The sequence below is a fragment of the Triturus cristatus genome, chromosome 1_2 (assembly GCF_964204655.1).
Source record: "Triturus cristatus chromosome 1_2, aTriCri1.1, whole genome shotgun sequence".
Lineage (NCBI taxonomy): Eukaryota > Metazoa > Chordata > Amphibia > Caudata > Salamandridae > Triturus > Triturus cristatus.
This window is the reverse complement of record NC_140580.1, coordinates 447,989,209-448,013,509: the sequence shown is the minus strand read 5'-3', so window position 1 is coordinate 448,013,509 and position 24,301 is coordinate 447,989,209. Positions and strand designations below refer to the sequence as shown.

The 24,301-nt window shown below is 44.9% G+C and overlaps 1 protein-coding gene across 4 annotated transcripts in view; it reads right to left on the bottom strand.

The window, feature by feature from the left end:
- Window positions 1–24,301, bottom strand: part of IDE (insulin degrading enzyme) — a 1,118,175-nt gene that overhangs the window by 251,810 nt on the left and 842,064 nt on the right. The gene's annotated exons all lie outside the window — the stretch shown is intronic.

The following is a 24,301-nucleotide window of genomic DNA, read 5'->3' as shown; positions in this document are numbered from 1 at the left end:
CATACAGCTTTACTGGTAAATTTATATAGTTCAAAACTGATAATGTGTGCAAATCAGATTTTGGCAAATATTTATCATTTGCACATCACCAAGTAAAGTGGCTTGATCCTTCCAAATTATTTGTTTCCATTACATTTCAGAATTACAAAATAGTGCCTCGTTTGTGCTTTCCTAATTGCTGATATAATTTCAAATATGTGTATTGATAATTTACCTATATTTAAATGTCTGTAGTTCGAAAGAATCAGACATCCAGCAGCGATTCCTTTCGATTCCTGTACCCCAGAGCGATTATCATATACCTTTTACAATATCCTCTCACTTTGCAGTCAGAAACATAAAAGTACACTCCAGTTTCCGAATAAGCACCAATCTGTCAGAAGACACAGCCTGACGTTTTACCTAAGTCTTTGAATGCGTAGCTTAGGTGGCAGGATAAACACAAAACGTAATGGCCCCTTTATTGCTCATCCACCTTCTGAACTCTGGCATGATTATTTCTGTGGGTGCTGCAGCGCCCCTATTTCCAGCACCTATGTGTAACCATTAGCTCCACTGTGTGTGGCCAAGTGATGAATTCAGACCCTGACTACCACAAAAGGCACAAATAGCACTTGTGTCCGTTATTGCGCTTTTCCCCCTTTAGCTCCTCAATGTAAATTGTGTTTGCTCCAAGTTTTGCCTAGCCACTGGCAACAAACTTCCAGCTGGTGTTAAGAGGACTAGCAAAAAAATGTGCAAAGGGAGTTAATGGGAACAAAATTCAATTGCGTAGATTACTTTTTAGAATTAACTTGTAAAACCGTGATAAAAATGGACATTATGATATGTAACAAGCATTGGCATAGCCAATAGGTCTCGCCTTTGGGACCTTATCAGTGTTTAGCTATGCAGCACATTATCTTGGGTGCTACAACATCTCCTGTTACTTCACGTGTCACTGGTGACTGGCCATGCTGTGGCTAGAAGCACTGCATCTCTCGCAATGGCAGACTGTTCACTGCTAAATATTATTATTAGCCGGAACAAGAAAGGAATCAACATAATGTAATATTCAGCTGTTTTTACATTGTTTACTCTTTGCTTATCCATCGTTGTCGCACTACTTACTTGATATAAAAGGTGAAATGTTTGTATATATATTCTGAAGTAGATCTGGTTGAAATAAAGTCTTGTGATATACTGGTCCAGATTTCACTGTGTGTTTTATGAAAAAAGGTGCAGAGACTCCACTTAAATATATGTGTCTCTGGTAATGTTAAGTTCCTAACACTATGAGTCTTCATTGACGAGTATTTCCGGCTCCCACTGGTAGGTTAGGTGACGCAGTATTTATTACCAAGCCCAGAGCCCCAGAAGCCTACGGTAGTCCTAATTTACCCAAAACAGATGACCGCTCTCCAATCAATGGTGAAGAACTCGCAAAGTTCACGAAATACTCAGGTGTTACTCGCTGGGAAATATCTCTAATGGCAGGGTGGAAATATTTAGGCCCACTTTAGAGGGCCCTTTGGTTAACTAAGAGCTTTGTCTGGTGCTAGGATTACGGAATTACAAAATACAGCGCTAGGGAAAGTTGGCAGGCAGAGCTGGTGCCTGGGCATACATTATTAACTCGCCTTCCTCGAGTGCCACTCTACCCACCACAGGGTAATATGAGGGCAGTCTGAAGGTCTTTACATCACGTGGTGCCAAACAGCAAATTCTTCAAGGCTAGGAGCCAAACGAAGATGCAATAGCACAAAAACCTGCTGTTCCATGCAAAGTGCAATCAATTTAAAAAGTGTGATCAGGCTCCATGTAGAATATAAACCCAATCGGCTCTCTTTCTCCTTTCGCTCTTCGACTCCTCTCTCTGCCTTCTCCATGAAAGTGGGGAGTTGTTGAGTGCTCTCGGGAAGCCCCGGGCAGGGCAGTAAGTTGGGATCTGGACTCCGGGAGCTACTGAGGGGCGATGGGGGAAGGAAGGATAGAAAAGGTGGGGCCGGCATCGGACCCGCCGATAATATGGCGGTCCTGCCAGCCCCCGACGACCAAAGGAGGCGGGCCTGTCACGCACAGCAGTGACGCGACAGGCGCGCCTCCTCTCTCATTGGCAGGCCGGGTCGTGACCCGGAAGTGATCCAGCCCTCCCGGGGGAGCTAGTATTTGCCGATAAAAGGCTGGGGAGCAGAGGAATCTTCCTCTTTGCCTTCCGCGCTCCCCAGCCTGTAGTGCGACCTCGCTAGGAGGTCGTAATATATTATTTGCTTTCTTTTTCTGGGACGATTATAGCGGTGTGTCGGGAGCAGCGACCGGTGTAGCGGGACGATGATTGCAGAGGAAGGCGAGGAGCTTCTGGCGTGGCACAAGGACCTCGGGGGCCGATCGGCGCTTCGGAGTTGGAGTCGGAGTCGCGTGTCTGCGCGGAAGAAAGAAGTAAGAGCTCATCGGGCGTGGAGGAAGCGAGTCGCATTTCGATTGGCAGCTTCCCAGGCCAGATAATCGTGCGCGGTGACGGTTAGCGCTCACCCACACGTTAGTAACACGTGAGTTAGTTAAGGATTGCCCGGCAGACCCAGCCGGTGTAGCGTGCAGGGAGGTACCATAATTCCCAGTGCACACGATCATCACGGGTTACTTGGCATTGTAAATTATTAGCGGAAAAAGCGTTTGGGCATGTTTTTAAAGTTGAATACATCTGTGGCCTGATTGTGAAGATCGCTTTGCTACTCTCATGATTGAGTGTTCAATTCCCAATGTTTCTGCACTGTTAGGCCCCTTTTATTAGTGACTGCCCGGGAGGCCACACGGGAGTGTTGTTTAATTAGGAATTGGGCAACATTTAAAGTGGAGTGGAGTGTGTAAATGCTGATTGTTTTTCTTTTTGGGGACGTTTTAACAGGTAGCAGAACATACTGTGACAGATACTGGGACAGATAAAGGTTACTAGATAAGCATATTGTTTGCTAAAGACATTTGAGATTGCAGCAGGTACTGCAGGGAGTGCAGCGCGCACAAGAGATTATTGAATCCAGGTACAGTGCTATATGCTGGGGCGGTCGCAGTACTAATAGCGACGCGCAACGCACGGGTGGTTCATTACAGGGTCAGAGTGCTGCACAGTATTTTATCAGATTTTATTTTATCGCGGTGTGTAACTTTAGACAAATAAGGTAAATAGGCCTAGCATTGTAGACACGGTGCTAGTACAAGGGTCAAAACAGCAGGGAAGGAAGTGACAATGTCAGGAAAAATGAAGCGGGCGACAAGTGCTCTCGCATGGAATGTATGATGGAAACGATGATGAGAAAGATGGCTACCATGGACAAGCGATTGAAAAAGGTAGATAGATTGGGGCAAAACCTGCCTACGTGGGTTAAGCCCAGAAAGAATGGGCCTAAGGTTAAAACCACGGCTCCGGTACCGCAGCCCAAGGACGGGGAGGTTCCTGGACCGTCAGGAGTGGTCCCGCTGGGGGGGGGGGGGGGGGGGGGGGGGGGAGTCCCTTTGAGTGCCCCGGTCCCGACAATGCCAGTGGGGGTGGTATCTTTGGGAGAACCATTGCCTGAGCCATTACCGGTCGTCCCAGCAGGCGCAGTTCCGGTAGCCATCACGCCACAGGGCTGCCAGATAGTGGGGTCCATAAAGATAGTCCAGCAGGCATTAATCTGGTTCCAACAGATTTGGTGGCGCATTTAGCGGCGGTTCTGCCTTGGTTGGGGAAAGCAGGGATTTTGTCACCAACAGTAGGGGGGAAGGGCATGCAGGGCGACCCTGAGGCAGAAGCAAGGAAGTTGATTGCCCAGTTTGTGGTAACACCAGTAGGGCACTAGGAACAGGGCAGGCACCTCCTTCTCTTCCTAGCCCCATCAATGGGGTTTCACCAGGGGACATCAACAAAAAAGTACCGGTGGTCAACCAGGCGAAAGAGAAGCTGACAGAACCTGCTGGAGTGACCACAGCAGGTAAGCAGGAGACACTGCCAATGCTGGGAGTGGGAGAATCTCATACCGGAAGGGAGAACGTGGCTAGGCATGTGTCACGCGAGTTGAAGGAACTCATTTGGTCAGGGTGCTATGTTAGCATGTTTTCTCTGCTAGTAGAAGAAAGGGAGAGGGAGGAAGATAAGAAACATCAAGACTGGATGCTCCCCAGAGAATGGGCAAGCAAGTTGTTAAGATTCAGAGTGGAGGAGAACTTAAACAACTGGATCAGGGGTTTTTCAGTATTCATGGCAATAATGGCTGAACGTTTCCCTAACATACAGGCAGAGATGGCATGTTACCAGAACCGCATTACTATGGCTCAAGACAAATATGGGGGATGGGGTTGGAAACATTATGACAAACTTCAGGAGGGCGAAGGCATCTGATCCTGCGCTATCCTGGAACCAGGTCGACACAATCTCTTGGTTGGATCAGTTTGGCGCACCACAGACCAATTTTCAGTTTAGCACAACGCAGGCGAAAAGAGGACAGGCAATTCCAGCGTTTCAGCCTTATCAGCCCTTTCGGCCTGCGCAGAACACAGGCCCTGCCCATGGCTCAGGTGGTGGAGTGGGGCGGAAGGGGACTTGTTGGGATTTTAACAGAAGAACATGCACTAGGGCGCCAGGCACATGCAAGTTTAAATATGCCTGCTCTATCTGCGCAATCCTTCCCACCCAGAATCTAAGTGTCTCAAAAAATCAAGGGATAAAGGCAAGAGAAAGCAGGATTGATGGCAGGGTGCACCAAGTCACACATTCCCCCTTTGACATCACAGCTATGACCCCGTGGCTAAACAGATACCCCTGTCATGATACTGCTAGAAGGTTTCACATATGGGTTAAGGATTCCTGCCCCGGGTCATGTCGTGATGCCTGAATGCAAAAATCAATTGTCAGTAAGGACAAACCCTGGCGTGGCCGCAAATAAAATTGCTAAAGAGTTACGCCTGGGCAGAATAGTGGGCCCGTTTGATCGCATTCCGGTGCATAATTTTGTTTGTTCACCACTGGGTGGTGTTCACAAAAAAGAGGAGAGCGAGTTCCGGTTGATCCATAACCTATCCGCACCTAGAGGCAACTCACTAAACTATGCCATCAGTGAGGAAAGTTGTAGTGTGAAATACGCATCATTTGATCAGGCCGTGGAAATGCTTAGGGAGCTGGGCCCTGGCGCTTTGCTGGCAAAGTCTGATATTGAATCAGCCTTCCGTCTTTTACCAGTTCACCCAGAGGACTTTCACTTGCTAGGCTTCAAGTTTCAAGACAAATTCTACACGGATATGTGTATGCCCATGGGTTGCTCGGTCTCCTGCGCCTATTTTGAAAAGTTCAGTTCATTTTTGGAATGGGTTTTTAGACGTGTGACCGGGCACCTGTCTGTCATGCACTATCTAGATGACTTTCTTATCCTGGGGTCGGCGGGCTCTCAGAATTGTGCATGGGCACTGCAGGAATTCTGCACACTCATGCGGGCTTTTGGGGTTCCGCTGGTGCCGGGAAAGACAGTTGGACCAACGACAAAGATAGAATTCTTAGGTATTGAGCTCGATTCAGTCCAAGGGTGTTTCCGCTTGCCGGAAGATAAGATTAAGAAATTCAAGACAACTTTACAGCAATGCTTGGCTAAGGATAAGGTTACCTTGCATCAGTTGCAACAAACTGTAGGACAGTTGAACTTTGCCCACAGGTGGCCAGACACATGGGTGCAGAATGGATTAACGGCTACAATTGGCTTCTTAGAATTGTTTTCTATCTGTGTGGCCTTAACGGTATGGCCGGACAAGCTGCGTAACCAATCAGTGGTATTTTGGTATGACAACAGGACTGTGGTGGAATGCATCAATCAGCAGGCTGTGAGATGTAAGATGATCCTCCGCCTGTTAAAAGCGTTTGTCCTGTTGTGTATGAAGGAGAACATACTGTTTAAGGCTAAACATGTCCCAGGTTTGTTGAATAATGCTGCTGATGCACTCTCTCGCTTCAAGATGCAGGTCTTCTGAACACACCTCCCTTCTGCAGAAGCGAACCCAACACCCTTCCCAGAAGTACTTTGGCTGATTGGTGTCCCCAACTACCGAACCTTGTGGCAGCTAGCCTAGCTCCCAGGACCAAGAAAGCCTATGAGGGGGCGTTTTGGGCATATTGCACTTTCTTGGGAAAGGATTGGGTGGAAGAATGGCACACCCCAAGGGCATTGCTACATTACTTAGGCGTTTTACATGAGAAGGGACACTCTGTGGCGGCAGCCAGGCGACACGTGGCAGCGATATCTTTCTTCGCCCGAGCCAGGGACAAGGGGGATCTCACTGATAGCTTTACAGTCAGGAAGGCTTTAAAGGGTTGGCAGCGCATCCAGGGAACAACACCCAATTCAAGGCGTCCAATAGGAGTGGAACTACTAGACGCCCTACTGGGGACGCTTGACGCTGTCTGCACGACAAAAGGGGAAGCTTTATTATTCAGGGCGGCCTTTTCACTAGCCTTTTATGGCGCATTTCGCGTTGGGGAATTGGTCGCCCAAAATAAGCAGGATGCACAAGGGGGTTTGCAGTTAGACCATGTAAAAATACATGGTGACGCCCTACTAATATCCATTAAAAAGTCCAAAACTGACCAAGAGGAACGCGGTGAGGGGTTAGATTTGCATAGAGCACATGGCAATCCATGCTGCCCTGTAGCACAATTGGAAGCATTTTTGGGGCTTAGATCTTCTATAAGGGGTGGGACGTTATTAATCCATGCAGATGGTACACCTCTCACCCGGTTTCAGTTTAAGAGGGTCATGGACATGGCAATTAAGCAGACAGGTTTAGATCCTGCTCGCTTTGGAACCCATTAGTTTAGAATAGGGGCTGCGACCGAGGCAACAGCAAGGGGGTTACACAGCAGAAATGTCAAGAGAATTGGGAGGTGGTCCTCCAATTGTTACAAACGTTATGTGCGGCTGCACATGTTGTAAGTGGGCTGTGTGCACTGTACTGATGCGTGTCTTTCTGCTTAATCTCTACAGTTTCTCGAACCTGTCACGCAGGGGGGAAACTGGCGTCGGAACATCCACAACGAACGAAGGAAGGACATGCACCTCTGCCAGCGTCGGGAGCACAGGTGGTTTGGATTATAGGCCATTCCTATGTGACACGTTCGAAGGCATTTTTCTGTTCAGGGAACTACATACACAGGGCGGAGCAGGCTGGTTTAAAAGTCTCATTCCATGGGAGAGGGGGGCCTTTGAGTCAGTGCAGGGGTTTTTATAGGGGATTTTCAGAGTAAAAGGGGTCCCCGTCCGGATATCATTATCTTACACCTAGGAGGGAATGATCTGGTGAATCTGGGTAGAAGAGGGCTAGTGTAATCCATATTCACAGAAGTGGGTTGCTTATCAACAACAAGATAGAGAGGTTGTTTAGGTCTCCTCCATTGCAGACGATCGCCCACGGGTGTATCAGGGGGGACCCATGCTTCTTAGAAGACTATGTCCATTTATCAACGGTGGGGAATGCAATCTCAGAGAATCTGCTGGCGTGGTTAGTGGGCTTGAAAAGCAGGGCATGACCTAGTTAGCACGAGGATATGGGGGGGCCAGACAGTCGGGCAACTATGCTGGCCTGTGGCGGTAAGGTCATGATTGGTGAGCAGTAAATTTAAGGTCCTTAGGGGGCGGCGTCATTATTGAATGGGGTCGCCCAAGGGGGAGGGAGAAGTCGTCCCTCCTAGAACTCCAGGGGCAGTTACAGCCTTTGTGGCTGTATGGCTGCGGGGGAGGGGGGAGATGCGCTTTTCCTAGGCTGGTTGGCCACCCCGCACGTGCACATTGGCGCCAATAAAGGGCGCAGAACTGCAAGGGCTCCTGATGGAGAGAGTATACAGAGCGAACGGGGGTAACTGGGGGGAGGGGCGGGGGGATGTACCCTGACAGTGAACGGGCCCTCTGCGCAAGCTCACTCAGGCGGGGGTTTAATTGATAAGGATCTGACACCAGTTATTGACCTTGCTGTAGGCTCATACATGGATACGCAGAAAACGATTGCCATTATGATTATGAATTATGTTATGCTTAGATTCGGATAGGAATAACTTGTATTAGAGTTATGTTAAGGATAGCCATCTGATATCTGTACATATCAAATGTAAACAAATGTCAATTATATGATTCTCTGCGTAAAATTTTGTAAAATTTTTTAATATTCATTGTTCGATTACATTTGTTAATAAATACGGCCGGGGTTATCTACGACCCCCTTTTCCAACTAAACTCTTGTTCTTGATATTGTGTGGGTGTAAGAAAGTGGGTTTCTGTTGCAGTAATCCCCCCCCCCTTTTTTTTTTTGAGTAATAGCTGATGCACTTTTCCTTGTTGTGCCCTGGGCTCCTGCCAATCAGGTGCCCAGGGCCTGTGTTCCTTCCCTAAAAACTGCCAAAGAGCCAAAACCCAAATTGGCAAACCCTGGCCACATGTCAGCCCCTGGTAAATGGTACCCTAGGTGACCAGGGAAGGCCTCTAAGGGCTGCAGCACTCATTGTGCCACCCTTAGAGACCCTGTACCCTAACACACACACACTGCTCTTGCAGGCTGAGTGTCTGGATACAGGTGGGGAAGGTGGAGCACATCTCCGGGCTCTCGCCATCTTGAAGATGGGAAGCCCTGCCCAATCAGGACTAGGCTACTGCCGCCCTCCCTCAGGAGAGAGGCAGGATAGGGGGTGTACCCACCCCAGGACAGGGACCCATTGGCCCCTGCCCTTCACCTACCTGTAACGACCCTAAATCTAGTATTTAGGGGCACCCTGAACCTTCCTTCCCCAGATTCCAAAATCTGAAGAAGAGCTAGAAGAAAGAAGACCTGCCCTGCAGCTGCTAAGAAGAGGAAGACACCAACTGCTTTGGCCCCAGCCCTACCGACCTGTCGACCCTCGAACCTGCTCCTGCTCCAACCCGGCATCTCTTGTGGCCAGCAACCTCACAAACCCCGGAGGACCTGGCTACCTTTTCACTCCAAGCCCACTGGGACTCCCATGAGTAGAGGCTCTACTCAAAATCTACTTCTAATCCCTGGCAGCAGCCCGGAACCGCAAACCCAGCACACTCTTCACCAGCCAAGCCTGGCCTGTGCCGGAGTGAACAAAGACAACAAGGACGACCCCACGGCGACTGTGACCCCGAGTCCGGCACCCAAGGACCTCCCTCGACAATCCTGAAGAAGCCTGCAGCCTCAGAACAAGATGCCCCCCCCAACCGCGATCAACAGAGGGTAAGCTTTCCCGACACCATAAGGCACCCCTGCACCCGGTGGCCCCCTGTGCCTAATCCCGGGGTACCTACCTATCCTCCAACTACCCAACTTACCTCTCGAAGTGGTGGTGGCACCTGAAGAATCGTCGTCCCCGAGCTTGCAGTCTTTTTCTAAACCGGAGATTTCCAATTGAAATCAATTGAGCGCCCGAAGGCTCAAAAGCACCCTGCACCCAGCCGCCCGAGTGGCCCTGGCAGTGCAACCTCTACACCTTATCAATAAATGGAAGGAGTGGACAAGTGATCCATAAACAATAAATTATTGTAGTCAAAAAAAATATATTTTCTGTAGTCCAAGCGATTTCTTCCAAATAGATTCCTTTATTCTTTCAAATTCTTTTCAATTTGGTGCTCCAACACATTCTTAGAAGTCCAAACAAACTCTTAGTTATACATGAACACAGCCAACGCGTTTTGTCCCCCTTGGGACCTCATCAGGGCTACAAGAATAGAAAAGAAAATATCACTAATAAATGCATCATACATCTCTATTCCCCAAAATCAAGCTGACAATCAAATTAATATTGTTTAATACATCTATAACCTCTATAACCTGCCTATATAACAATCTTGAATTTAAAGAATTTACCCCAAAACATAATCACACAATGTTAAAAGAATAACATCATAAATTGTCATGTTATAATTTTGTCCAGCATATTGTTCATTATTCCTGGATATTGTTGTTATTGGCTATCTAATTTTGATTATCACTCATTGTTGTTTCCATATGATGACCTATCACATACCTCCTAAATAATGACGCGATGGTATATAAATATCAGTCATGGACGGGTACCAGTATCATCAAGGTCTTTTATTTTCTCATAAAATTAAACGATTTCTAAATGAAATAAAACATGATAATCAATTATTCCCTTATTGTTATTTGCTTTAGTATTATTCATTATTTCTGGACTTTGTTATAATTGGCTATCTCATTTTATCCCTATTATCGCTAATTTTAGTTTTCATATAATAACCTATCACACACCTCCTAAATAGTGACGCTGGTGGTATGAAATATCAGTCATGAACAGGTGCCAGTATCATCAAGGTCTTTGATTTTCTCATCAAATTAAAAACTTTCTGAATAAAATAAAACAGGATAATCAATTACTCCCTTATTGCAATTTACTGGAGTATTCCTAATCGCCAATCCCTAGTCCTCACCTCATTCTACATCCGTTCCTGTCAATTATATGGTATCCTCCACGCAATGTGTCCTATAACAACATGACATGAGAGGACCAAATCAGTATTCCTTTCTGAACCTTATTAAACTGAATATCATCATGTTAAAACCGAATATTAATTTATATCCACATACCTTCTATTCTAGCAATAACTTCCTAGTGGCCTCCACTTCCATTCGAATATCACCACTTTACCTCGTATTCTTTGCGTTTCTTTTTTAAATCTTTATTTAACCAATCACGTTCCCCGCCAATCACCTCCTTAATTATCATAAACTGTTTCCTATCCAGTCCGTGAGCTGCCAACCAATCAGCATCAATATTAAGCCTGTCTCATTCAAACGTCAATACTGGTGCGTCCTACCCAATCTAAAGCGTTTCCCTAATATGTCATTGACCAATCATATTCCCAACTCGCTAAGCCTTCAATTTGCATCATACACGAGTGCTTCCTACTCGGTCCGCATAACGATGGCCAATCAAATCTGGCGTATTACAATGCTTACTATTCCAGGAAACAGTAATCTTATATAATCCCTTTTTAACATCAATGTGTGAATCCGTTGTTAAAAACCCCTCGGCGGTATATAATTACATAAGCGTAGAGGCTTTCCCTCTATGTTAACTATTCACAAGCATTCTCATCTTTTCTTTTCCTAATGTGTCATTAGCCCATCATATTCGTAACTCGCTATGCCTTCAATTTACAAAATTTACGAGTGCTTCCTGACCGGTCCGCATGGCGGCCGCCGATCAAATCTGGCGTATTCAAATGCTTTCTCTTCAACAAAACAATAATGTTATCCCCTATCTTTTTAACTACAGCGTGTGAATCCATTACTACAAACCCCTCGGCGGCCACTAAATACAAAAACGCAGAGGCTTTCCAACTCCGCTAACTAATCACAAACGTTCTCGTCTACTCATTCTGCTAACAAATCAGAATAGTCGTATTGCAAATACTTTGCCGAAACAACATAAAGATAGTGACCGTGTATATCTTTAGTTTAAAGCCCATTAGCGGTCCATTAAACATGCTTACTCGCAAACCCTCATAGAGGTAATCACTTTTGTATTAATTCCCAACTTTGCTAAACTCTCTTCCGTGTTTCAGTCTATAGTATAGTATTGACGTTTGAATGAGACAGGCTTAATATTGATGCTCATTGGTTGGCAGCTCACGGACCGGATAGGAAACAGTTTATGATAATCAAGGAGGTGATTGGCGGGGAACGTAATTGGCTAAATAAAGATATAAAAAAGAAACGCAAAGGATACGAGGTAAAGCGGTGATATTCGAATGGAAGCGGAGGCCACTAGGAAGTTATTGCTAGAATAGAAGGTATGTGGATATAAATGAATATTCGGTTTTAACATGATGATATTGTGTTTAATAAGGTTCAGAAAGGAATACTAATTTGGTCCTCTCGTGTCATGTTGTTATAGGACTCATTGCGTGGAGGATACCATATAATTGACAGGAACGGATGTAGAATGAGGTGTAGGACTAGGGATTGGCGATTAGGAATACTTAAGTAAATAGCAATAAGGGAGTAATTGATTATCATGTTTTTATTTTATTCAGAACGTTTTTTATTTGACGAGAACATCAAAGACCTTGATGATACTGGCACCTGTTCATGACTGATATTTCATACCACCGCGTCACTATTTAGGAGGTATGTGATAGGTTATTATATGAAAACAACAATTAGCGATAATAGGGATGAAATTAGATAGCCAATTATAACAAAGTCCAGAAATAATGAATAATACTAAAGAAAATGACAATAAGGGAATAATTGATTATCATGTTTTATTTCATTTAGAAAACGTTTAATTTGATGAGAAAATAAAAGACCTTGATTATACTGGTACCCGTCCATGACTGATATTTATATACCATCGCGTCATTATTTAGGAGGTATGTGATAGGACATCATATGGAAACAACAATGAGTGATAATCAAAATTAGATAGCCATTTACAACAAAATCCAGGAGTAATTACCAATATGCTGGACAAAACTATAACATGACAATTTATGATGTTATTCTTTTAACATTGTGTGATTATGTTTTTGGGTAAATTCTTTAAATTCAAGATTGTTATATAGGCAGGTCATAGAGGTTATAGATGTATTAAACAATATTAATTTGATTGTCAGCTTGATTTTGGGGAATAGAGATGTATGATGTATTTATTAGTGATATTTTCTTTTCTATTCTTGCAGCCCTGATGAGGTCCCAAGGGGAACGAAACGCGTTGGCTGTGTTTATGTATAACTAAGAGTTTGTTTGGACTTCTTGTTGGAGCACCAAATTGAAAATAATTTGAAAGAATAAAGGGATCTATTTGGAAGAAATCTCTTGGACTACAGAAACCAACTGTACCTACCTGACCCTGGGGGACCCCTGAGTCTATCCCCCGAACCACAACTCTGCCAGTCGAGTACTTTCCTCATAGGGTAACATTGACTGGCTTTTTCCTGAAATTTCTTCTTAAAATATTCACCAAAAATCAGCAGAGTAACGAAAACGAAAATACTCACCTGCTCTTAGTTGAGCTCCCAGTGCTGGATCTTGGTGCCCAACACTGACTCTGCAAAATACTTACAACTGTACTTACCAGTAACCTAATTTTCTCCCATAGGAAATCATTGACTTTTTATGTGAAATTTATTCTAAGTGTCGATTTCTGCAAACTTTAAATATTCTTTAAAAATCGTATAACTTCTGAAAACGGGATTGCTTACCTGTTTTGGATAAAGGTCCCAGTACTGAGTCTAGGCACCCAGTACTGGATTACAAAAGTAACGAGAACATACTATACCTGTAAATTGAATTTTCTGCCATAGGGAATCATTGACTGTTTTCTATGAAATATTTTCTAAGTGTCAACTTTTAAAATAGCAAAATATTGTCTAAAAATCATCACAGTAATTAAGTCGACTTTTATCACTTGATTCCAAGTACTGACCCAGGACTGAATCTAGGATCCAGTCCTGGAATTCCAAAAGTAATCCTAAAAGTAATCTGTGGCAAATAAAATGAAACTTCCATTGAACTCAATGCATTATTGTTTTTAAAATAGTGTTGCCTATTGCAACCACTTGTAACTATTTACAAAAGTCAATTGCATATTGCAAAAGTATTTATATAAAGCATCTCATTCTGAGAAAGTATATTTTAATTCCAATTGTTGGTTCTAAAATAAAACAAGGATATATTTTTTATATATAAACCATTGGCCTAGAGTTCAGTTATTGAGTGTGTGAGACCATTTGCTGACTGAGTGTGTACAACACATGCTTTACACTGTCCTCTGATACTGCCTTACTGCTCAACCAATCTACCACTTTAGAGAGTAAGGTTATATCTAACTTTAATACTCACTAAACAGAGAAACGCTCCACAAACTTAAATCCTCACAGTTAAATATGATAGTGAAAGGCACAATACTATCCCTATTATCACATAAACCTAGAGTATAGTTTAGAAGGAAAAAACATTATTCTTAAAATACTGCCCTCACACACTTTGCAGTGTCATGCTTCATCATTGGGCCGCGTCGAACGCCCCCGTGCAGACCAACACAGTGGGCGGAGCGCAATGTTTTTTGTAAGATGAAGAATAAAGTGGTGAGGAAACGGAACAGAAAAGGGGTTTGACAAAATAGAACAAATAGTGTCTAAAGAAAACAGAACAAGGACAATATTCCCTAAAGGAGGGACCACAAAAGTGCAGACATATATATTAAAACTGTCTAGGAGGGGACTTATTTAATTTTTATTCCTGTCACCCCCTGGCAGGGTTAAAAATAACTGGTCGGGATTTTATTAGGGGAGGTAAAAGCCCCTAAATCCCTGCTGCTATTACCAACATGTTTCTGCCCAAATCAAACGCTCATAAGAGTCGTGCAGGCATTCATCAGGGTGTTGGTCCCTTGGTTATTTATCTGGGTCTACCCCCAACTAGGGGATTCGTTACCTTCTATTGAGAAGCGGCCAGTCGCCTTTACTACTTCAGTACTCTGAATGGTTTCCGAGAGTGAACAATTATCTGAAAGAGAGTAGAACATATTTTATCGTTCCACTCATCTACACCCCCTTGCATTACTTTAAAAATAAGAATTACCCTCACATCTCTAATGCCACAGATCGTCATGTCTTCCCAAAAGTGTTCACCACATAACACCCCCCCGTGAGAACTGTTATTCATCACACAGGTCAAAGACCCCACGAATTCATTGTACACGTAACGTGATGGAAAACGATGTGAAGCCCCACACCACAACACCACGAGTGTACAAGTCTTTGTACACATTCAGTCCCCAACATCATGCTGTTAATTATTCGTACATGCTGGTTCTGCTAGATACGAACCAAAATAAAGAAGGACTTACAAGGGTTTTTTTGGAAAGTCTCCAAACCCGGGACCGGTGAGAGGCCGTGGTCCTATAGTCACACTCTATATACAAAGGAAGGAAGTCAAAATGCATGATATCATCAATTCCCTCGCATTAAGTCAAAAACGCTTCTCTTTCCTGCTCAGACCACTCGTCTCACTTACTACTCCAAGAACGCACGGCACTAATCGTCCCCACAACGGTCCTCCGTCGCCGAAAACAGAGACGAATTCTCTTCCATTTAAAGACATGATTATTCATTCCGGTGGGAGGGCTCTGAGTACACGTGATACCGCATAGTTCAGGTCATCTGACACTACGCGAATGAAAAAAGAAGACGGACCAAATACGGACGGGAGTCTATTGAGTGAAAAAACCACCCGCCGACATCTTGGAGGTCCTGTATCACTCGTGAAATGTCGGGGCTCCTACATGGGTATCTGTATTCCCAATTGTGGGAGTAACCTCTCGATGATATCTTTCTTTAATAATGATATTCAGGCAACCTAAACCCATAATAAGTTACCTCACAAACGAAAAAATGAGAGGCCATAACTCGTGTATTACACACGCGTTAAGTGTCAAAAGTGACCAGAAAACGCTCTCGCATCCAAGCACAGTGGTAGTTGAATGAAGAGGACAATAAACGAAACCAACCTGCAGATGCAAATCCCTATCAAGATGATATTATTTACTCAGGTGATGAGCCACACTGTGTCAACCATACTCTCAATACAAACTGACTCCACTGAGAAAAATCATTTCTTACCCAACCCATATAAATGGAACCATGGGATGGAATCATTCAAACCCACTATACTGCTTTTGAGTCTGTCTACCCAACGTTGTTCCCTACAAAACAGGAAGTTAGCAATATCTACTGTATTGGGTGGTATAAAGGGTTTGTCCAGCACCGTCCACCTCAAGTCATGTTCACTATGTTTTTGTTGGTGAAAATGTGCAGTAAGTTTTGTGTTTGTTTTCCCGCATCGTATCGTACTCAGATGTTCAAGGATGCGTGTTTTTACTCTACGCGTAGTCATTCCCACATACAAAAGATTACACGGACAACGGATTAAGTAAATCACGTTCTCAGTGTTGCATGTGGTATGTTTTCTCTGCTCCCACGGTTTGGACGTCCCAATGTCAGCCTTTTTTCCATTTAAAGACAGAGGGCATGCCCTACAGGAGCCACAAGCATAGTGTCCCATCACAGGGGGCAGAAAGTGTTCCGGTTGGGGACCACTATTGCCAGACATGATAGCTCTCGGACGTGTATTGACAATAGTATCTTTTATACTTGCACTCTTTTTGAAAGAGAATAGTGGTTGAGGTTGTTCTAATCCATTAGAGTTCAAAATCCTCCAGTTCTTTTGGATTATCTTTTTTATATGGTTAGATGCTGTATTGAATGTCGTGACGCAAATGCTGCTCTCCACTCTTTCTTTTTCTTGTGTTTGTAGGAGCGTTTCCCTATTGCAGTTTCTCGCTCTTTTTTGTGCCTTGGATATGACTTTTACAGGGTAGTCTCTATGTATAAGTTTCTCACTCAAAACATTGGCCTCATTTTTGTAATCCCCAATGTCGGAGCACAAAAATGAGGCCAATGTTTTGAGTGGAGAGCAGCATTTGCGTCACGACATTCAATACAGCATCTAACCATATAAAAAAGATAATCCAAAAGAACTGGAGGATTTTGAACTCTAATGGATTAGAACAACCTCAACCACTATTCTCTTTCAATGCATGCATGCCCTCTGTCTTTAAATGGAAAAAAGGCTGACATTGGGACGTCCAAACCGTGGGAGCAGAGAAAACATACCACATGCAACACTGAGAACGTGATTTACTTAATCCGTTGTCCGTGTAATCTTTTGTATGTGGGAATGACTACGCGTAGAGTAAAAACACGCATCCTTGAACATCTGAGTACGATACGATGCGGGAAAACAAACACAAAACTTACTGCACATTTTCACCAACAAAAACATAGTGAACATGACTTGAGGTGGACGGTGCTGGACAAACCCTTTATACCACCCAATACAGTAGATATTGCTAACTTCCTGTTTTGTAGGGAACAACGTTGGGTAGACAGACTCAAAAGCAGTATAGTGGGTTTGAATGATTCCATCCCATGGTTCCATTTATATGGGTTGGGTAAGAAATGATTTTTCTCAGTGGAGTCAGTTTGTATTGAGAGTATGGTTGACACAGTGTGGCTCATCACCTGAGTAAATAATATCATCTTGATAGGGATTTGCATCTGCAGGTTGGTTTCGTTTATTGTCCTCTTCATTCAACTACCACTGTGCTTGGATGCGAGAGCGTTTTCTGGTCACTTTTGACACTTAACGCGTGTGTAATACACGAGTTATGGCCTCTCATTTTTTCGTTTGTGAGGTAACTTATTATGGGTTTAGGTTGCCTGAATATCATTATTAAAGAAAGATATCATCGAGAGGTTACTCCCACAATTGGGAATACAGATACCCATGTAGGAGCCCCGACATTTCACGAGTGATACAGGACCTCCAAGATGTCGGCGGGTGGTTTTTTCACTCAATAGACTCCCGTCCGTATTTGGTCCGTCTTCTTTTTTCATTCGCGTAGTGTCAGATGACCTGAACTATGCGGTATCACGTGTACTCAGAGCCCTCCCACCGGAATGAATAATCATGTCTTTAAATGGAAGAGAATTCGTCTCTGTTTTCGGCGACGGAGGACCGTTGTGGGGACGATTAGTGCCGTGCGTTCTTGGAGTAGTAAGTGAGACGAGTGGTCTGAGCAGGAAAGAGAAGCGTTTTTGACTTAATGCGAGGGAATTGATGATATCATGCATTTTGACTTCCTTCCTTTGTATATAGAGTGTGACTATAGGACCACGGCCTCTCACCGGTCCCGGGTTTGGAGACTTTCCAATAAACCCTTGTAAGTCCTTCTTTATTTTGGTTCGTATCTAGCAGAACCAGCATGTACGAATAATTAACAGCATGATGTTGGGGACTGAATGTGTACAAAGACTTGTACACTCGTGGTGTTGTGGTGTGGGGCTTCACATCGTTTTCCATCACGTTACGTGTACAATGAATTCGTGGGGTCTTTGACCTGTGTGATGAATAACAGTTCTCACGGGGGGGTGTTATGTGGTGAACACTTTTGGGAAGACATGACGATCTGTGGCATTAGAGATGTGAGGGTAATTCTTATTTTTAAAGTAATGCAAGGGGGTGTAGATGAGTGGAACGATAAAATATGTTCTACTCTCTTTCAGATAATTGTTCACTCTCGGAAACCATTCAGAGTACTGAAGTAGTAAAGGCGACTGGCCGCTTCTCAATAGAAGGTAACGAATCCCCTAGTTGGGGGTAGACCCAGATAAATAACCAAGGGACCAACACCCTGATGAATGCCTGCACGACTCTTATGAGCGTTTGATTTGGGCAGAAACATGTTGGTAATAGCAGCAGGGATTTAGGGGCTTTTACCTCCCCTAATAAAATCCCGACCAGTTATTTTTAACCCTGCCAGGGGGTGACAGGAATAAAAATTAAATAAGTCCCCTCCTAGACAGTTTTAATATATATGTCTGCACTTTTGTGGTCCCTCCTTTAGGGAATATTGTCCTTGTTCTGTTTTCTTTAGACACTATTTGTTCTATTTTGTCAAACCCCTTTTCTGTTCCGTTTCCTCACCACTTTATTCTTCATCTTACAAAAAACATTGCGCTCCGCCCACTGTGTTGGTCTGCACGGGGGCGTTCGACGCGGCCCAATGATGAAGCATGACACTGCAAAGTGTGTGAGGGCAGTATTTTAAGAATAATGTTTTTTCCTTCTAAACTATACTCTAGGTTTATGTGATAATAGGGATAGTATTGTGCCTTTCACTATCATATTTAACTGTGAGGATTTAAGTTTGTGGAGCGTTTCTCTGTTTAGTGAGTATTAAACGTTAGCTAGGGGAGTCAGAGAAGGCTCAATTTTTCCCTTATTTCTCTCTTTTGTGATATTATTATATCTAACTTTAGCCTATGCCAAACCTCTGGGGACTGTGGACTCTGTACACCCTGTACCTATTTGGTAACAGTATATACAGAGCCACTTTCTCACATTGGTGGATCAGCGGTGGGATACAAACTTGCATTTGTTGGACTACTTGGTTACCATCTGATCACACAACAGAACTCTTAAAATTGCCTTTAGAATTCTGATTGGTCTTTTCCAAAATTACTAAAAGTCTTGCTAGGGCCTTGCTTAAGTCCCATTAGAATTTTAGAAAAATAAAAGTCCCTATAGAGGATTAGAACTGTCAGGTTAGAATGACTCAAACAAACCCAGCTATTAGTGAAAATAATAACATTGGCCTGGTGGAGGAGCTCGACCTCACACCTTACTTGCACTTGTCTTTCAAGGAATTGAGGTCCCTATGCAAACTTAAAAATTTACCAATTGGCCTGCATCCAACTAAACTAGGGCTCCAGGAGCTTTTGGCTGAGTATGCGAAGGACCACCCATCTGAACATGGTGATGGCCAGTCAGATGAGGAAGGGGAAGAAGAGGAGGTGGATAATAACCCCCCCCCCCCTACTATCCCCTAGGGAGGAGAGGGCACCCATACCCTTCAATCCAAGAATTAGCATCTGGGGACCTAGAGATCACACAGGTGACTCTGGTGCCAGAGAGACCACTGGGGGAACCACCAGTGAAGAGGACAGCCTTTTAGCAAGGCTGGCCAAACGAGTGGAGATAGAGTCCAGGTTCCTGGCTCTAGAAAAAGAAAGGAGATGGGTTTAGCACCCATCAATGGTGGCAGCAATAATAAAAACAAGGATAGGGAGGAAACTTCTGAACCTAAAATCCCCAAAGGGATTGTCCCCAAATTTGAGGAAGGTGATGACATCACCAAATGGTTCACAGCCTTTGAGAGGGCTTGTGAAATAAGAAGAGTAAAAAAACCTCTCTGGGGGGCACTCCTGTGGGAACTGTTCTCTGGTAACTGCAGAGACAGGCTTCTGACCCTCTCTGGGCCAGAGGCAGGATCCTATGACCTCATGAGGAAGGCTCTGATTGCGGGATTTGGATTCACTACTGAGGAGTATAGAATTAGATTCAGGGGGGCTCACAAAACCCAGACCCAGTCCTGGATTGACTTTGTAGACTTCTCAATAAAGACACTGGATGGTTGGTTAGCTGGACATGGTGTGCAGGATTTTACTGGATTGTACAATTTATTCATGAAGGAACATATATTAAGTAACTGCACAAATGAAAAGTTGCATCAGCATTTGGTAGACCTAGGTTTAATTTCTCCCCAAGAATTGGGAAAGAAGGCAGACCACTGGGTCAAGACTAGGGTAACTAGGAAGTCCACTGGGAGTGACCAAAACAAAGGGGTCCCAAAGCCTCCCCAGAAGAAAGAGAGTGAACCCCTTGTGGATAAAAGTAAGGAGTCCCAAGTAGCCCCCCAAAAACCTGACCAGGAGGGTGGGCCCAAAGACACCTCACAAACTAAACCAGGGTACCAAGGTAAGAGTTGGGATCCCAACAGAATATGGTGTTTCAACTGTCAGAAGTTTGGACACCACACCCAGGACTCTAGCTGTCCTAAAAACAAGATCCCTAGTACAGCTCCATGGGTGACTAGTGTATCCTCAGGGGATTGCCAGTTTAGCTTGGGAGGGAGGGTCCTCAGATGAGGAAGTCCTCCTAGCTTTCAACTGGGGAATGGGCCCAAGAAGCAAGCTGTAGATTCCAGAGGGGAGTAGACACTTCCACCACCTACTGGTGAATGGAATCCCAGCCACTGCCCTGAGAGATACCTGTGCCAGTCACACTGTGGTACATGACAGGTTGGTATTTCTACACCAATATGTCCCAGGGGAAACAAGAAGGGTAAGGACTGTCCCAGGGGGAGTCACTGTTAGGCCTGTGGCTATAGTGCCCCTAGCCACAGCTGGGTCCCTTAGATGGAGAAAAGTGATAGTCAGTAAAAACCTCCCCCTTGATTGTCTCTTGGGGAATGATCACTTAGATGTGGAACTGAGCCAAAGAGAGGTGCTGGCCCAATGCCAGGCCTCGCCCAAAGAACCTGTGGGGGCTCAACCTGCAGTCAGTGCAGCTGAGTCCCAGAAGAGTAAGAAGAAACAGGGTAGGAAAGGTGGGCAACTGTTAGCCACAGTTCCAGAGAGCCAGGGAGATTCTATCCCAGTGAGGGAAAACTCCAACAATGGCACTGGTAAAGCCCCCCCCCCCCCCTAACCAACAACAAGACCTGACTAGTCAGGCAACTGTCCAGCCTGAGTTAGTGGCTCCTCAGATGGCAGAACAAAGGGTGGAGAAGGGGTGTTCCCTACAAAGAGTAGTGACCCCCCATCCTCAAACAGACCAACAGCCAGGACCCAAAGAGACCTATAAGATAGCTCCCTCACTTGCCAGTCAGGAGCTAAAGGTGTGGTTCTGGGCACTGACAGCTGTCAGCAGCCTCTGCCGAGTGTTAGCCTTTATGGCAGCCCTACCCTTGGCATGGTGGCCTAACCCCCTGCCAAATCAGGCCCCCTGACCTTTTTGGTCATGGTGGGGTTGCTGAAGCTGTGGGTAACCTCTGTGGGTAAGCTGGGCCTAGCCCTGGCTAAGTAAGGTTATATCTAACTTTAGCCTCTGCCAACCCTCTGGGGACTGTGGACTCTGTACACCCTGTACCTATTTGGGAACAGTATATACAGAGCCACTTTCTCACAGTGGGTCTGGAAGTATTAGGTAGTACCAGGCCATATGGATCACAAGGGAGGGAGGACGGCGGCAGAGAAAAGGAGTAAGTCATGAAAGGGCTGCAAGAATTTCACAAAATGAGGGAAAGTCCTTCTAATTACTGCTCTATTCGGATTCCGTGCAGAAGAAAGTGACTACATGAAAGTGGGGAGGTGTCTAGTGCTCTCGGGAAGCCCCGGGCAGGGCAGTAAGTTGGGATCTGGACTCCGGGAGCTACTGAGGGGCAATGGGGGAAGGAAGGATCACGGGGGAAGGAAGGATCACAAGGGAGGACGGTGGCAGAGAAAAGGAGGAAGTCGAGAAAGGGCTGCAAGAATTTCACAAAATTAGTAAAGTCCTTTGAATTACTGCTCTCTGCGGATACCGCGCTGAAGAAAGGGACACATTTTCGAACTATGTGCAAAAAAGGTCAGCATGGGGGCTTCAACCTATTTTGCTGCTTGTACCCAGAACCAGAGTCACTAAAACCGAGGGCCAGACGGTGTGTGACAGCATGATTGACATATTTTATCAGTTTTGATTGGCACCTCTGATCCACCGACGGGACCGTGAAAGGGACCGTGTAAACACTGTAGCTAAAGAGCCAATGAGAGCACTCCCCAGGTGACCCAAGCTCTTGTCCCCAAGATAACATTAGTGGTAATGCCAGCCATAAAGAGTCTAGTATCTAGAGTCCAGGTGCTATAAAAGCTTTTGGGGTCATATTTTGGCTCCTGAGAGTGAATTGAAAGGACATTTATAAAGCGCATGGCTACCCTAGAGCATCAGTGCTAGGACCTTCTGGTTTGTGAGTGTGTGTCATTTATAAAAAGCTCTTGGAATGTTTGTAATTAAAGCTCCTCGTCATCTTTGAAGGTATAGCGCTGGCTGGACTTTGAGTGTGAGGGTTTTTCCAGGTCATGTGGTATCTCTGCTTCACGGAGTGAGAGTTCAGTGCTCATCCTCGCTACCTAGACAGAGTCACATGCCTAAATGAAGTAACTTGATCCCCCTCTTGGAGTAGAAAAGTAACATTGGCTCTGGGCCATTAATTGGACACACAGGACACCCCAGAAAATACTGACTACCCCAGGCTCAGATACGGCCCAGTGGATGCTCGGAACAGACACTGGCATGTTCGGGGAACCGGTGTCCTGTTCACATGACAAATATGCCGTCGCCTGCTCTCGTCCGCTCATTATCGATTGTGGCCAATGCATCGATTGGTCTCTCCCTGTGCAGCGTCTCACGTGACCCTGAGAGCTGGGAAGTCTCCATCACTCGTGAAGCCATCGGTCACTCCGACACTCCATCTATCATCCGCGTTCACTTTTTACAGTGACGTCCAAGGTGCCGGATAACAGAGGCCCGAGCTGTCTGCACCATTTAAGATTTCACCCTCATCACCTATTGCTCATGTTAAATGCACCGAATATTGCACAAGATTCACTTTCCCAGGAGAGTCTGGTCTCACGGAGTGCTTAGATAATTGCCTCATTAAAATCACAGAATCTCCTAGGAATGTGGCCTCACTATTACAATGACTCGTGATTTAAATGCATAGCTAGACGACCGCGAGCAGGCAAATGTAAACAAGCGCGGCCACGCTAATTACAAACAGATGTGCCCTGCGCGCCACTGCTCGCTCCCGCAAGGTGGATGCCGCCACATGCACCAGTGTGTGGAAAAGAGCAGACCAATATCTAAAGGTCATCTCCTAGAGCTGTGCATGCGCGCTGAGCTAGGCTCGCCCTAAAAATGGTTTTCCAGCGTTGGTACCATCCACAGAAGAACATACTTGAATCCATCTCCTTTGTTAGGCTGAGGAGTCCCCAGCAATCCTAGAGACAAAAGCAGAGAAGATTAGCAGGACTACAGACAAACAACCGGGTTCACTTAGTATCTCGTTCTCCGACTGATGAGGTGAATGTGCCCAGCACTCCATTCATCTTATAGATCACCACAGTTCAGATTTCGCAGTACAAGAGAGCATGAGAAAGAATGGTGAGTGAGCAACACAAAAAATGGACAGTGGAAGGCTGCATGCCAATCTCTGAAAGAGATCACTGCTGGAGAACTACATAACAGGTAAATAACTTATTTTATCCTCAGCACTGGATCATTCATAGACTAACATTCTTGAATTAGACTATCAAGCAGTGGGCAAAGCACTTACTAGATAGTGAGAGATGAGTTGGCAAGTGGGATGACCTTGAAGAAACAGATTGTGAAAAACGGCATGCCCAATGGCAAATTATTCATCTGCATTACTGTCCAGGCTGTAATGCTTGGAAAATTGTCTGTAAATGCTTCTATGTGATGGCCCACCAAATGTTGTAAATAGGCAGTCCTGTATACAAAGCTTGTACCCTCACAACATAGAGCAGCTGGCACATGACAGTATGAAACAAAGATAGGAATTTATTGTGAGATTTTTCTTCAATCGAGGGAGTCCTCTTCCTGGGAGACCAAAGGAAACCAGGGATCACAGAACCTAAGATCCAGGAAGTGGAGGGCATACCCTTCTATTGTAGTAGGATTTCTAAAGAAAGAATGTATAATAATAGCTTCAACAAGGTGAAAGTCTGAAGGAACTTTTTGGGCACAAAGTACAACCTTATCCTTAAAGTGGACAAATGCTACCCAGGGTGTGAATGTTTTGACTTCTCCCACTAGCCTGGAAGAGGTC